Below are 1,413 nucleotides of genomic sequence, written 5' to 3'. Positions count from 1 at the left end.
CAGAGCATTAGGACAGGTTAAGTTAACAAGGTTGTGATTGGAGGAACCCAACGGAGATGAAAAAATAACAGTGTAAGCAGAAGGATTAGTTGTAAGGAAGAGGTCAAGTATGTTGGAGCTCTCTCCAAGGTGGTCAGGGATACAGGTAGGGTGCTGTACAAGCTGCTCTAGGTCATTAGGGAAAGAAAAGATGTAGACGTGTTAACCAGGTGGATCAGTGAAAGGAGAGGAGAGCCAAAGGTCGTGGTGAACATTGAAAGCTCCTAGAATGGAGATTTCAGAGAAAGGAGAAATGGATAGAATGTGTTCCATTATAGAAGTAAGATAGTCAAAGAATTTTTCATAGTCAGTAGCATTAGGAGATAAGTAAACAGCACAGATATATTTAGTCAGAGAATGACAAGAAAGCCGAAGCCAGAGAGTGGAGAATTCAGAAGAATCAAGCTCAGGAACACGAGAGCAAGATAGATCATTGCGTGCATATACACAACAGTCAATTTTGGCTTTGAAATGAGTATAAAGTAGGAGGAAACAGAAAAGGATTTGCTGTCAGTTGTCTCAGACAGCTGAGTCTCTGTTATGAATTATTTTCAGTCAATCAATAAATCACACTCTAATAGAAAATGTCATAGGCAGTTTAAAAGTTCTGTTTATCATAAGGATCCCTAAGGGGAGATGTGGCAACACTGGAGGGGAAATAGATAAGGAGATGTTCGGTCTTCTTTTCCGTTTTGATATCTCGGGAGCAGAGTTACAGCCTCCTGGGTGAAGCTTTTCTTCTCCTAGCCCCATTATGAGTTAATGCACCAACTTGTATTCCCCTAACAGGTATTTTGATTGTTTTGTGGCTATGTTAGTAATGTTTTGAAAGTGAAATCTGCCCTGGAAATTGTAGATATGAGACGAGTACAGAGCAGCTTTGTCAGGGGAGGCAAGAAATAGCTGTTGTCAGCATTTTGTCGCCCTGGGATAAGGCCAACCAGTCACGTACACCACCGTGATACTAAAATCCGTTTTATAATTATGAAATAAGGTGACAAAATTTTATCCTATGCAGTATAATCCTAACACTTAGAGGTTAGGGTGGTCAGAGGGCAGCTGCATTGTCGAATTCCTTGAAAAATTCCTTTGATAAGTTGATAAGTTTTATTTTCTTTTTCACATTAATGTATAATACTTTTATCTTCTCTGCTTGAAACAATCTGAAAGCTCTAACACTTTCAGGGGTGCAAATCTTGGAGAAAGTCTTGGAACAAGTCTTGGTGCAAGTCTGAATATAAGTCTGGGAGTGGACTTTAACCAAGTTCCGGCTGAGTATTTTACTTCTGACATTGGATCCAGCATGGTCATTGTCTGGTTTTTAAGCAGTTTTCAAGTCTTGCCCAGACCTGGAACATGTCCAATCTCCTTGTT

This window comes from Coenobita brevimanus, chromosome 46 (assembly GCF_032717465.1).
Source record: "Coenobita brevimanus isolate Jiangsu-jjx chromosome 46, ASM3271746v2, whole genome shotgun sequence".
Taxonomy (NCBI): Eukaryota; Metazoa; Arthropoda; class Malacostraca; order Decapoda; family Coenobitidae; genus Coenobita; species Coenobita brevimanus.
This window is presented reverse-complemented; position numbering follows the sequence as displayed.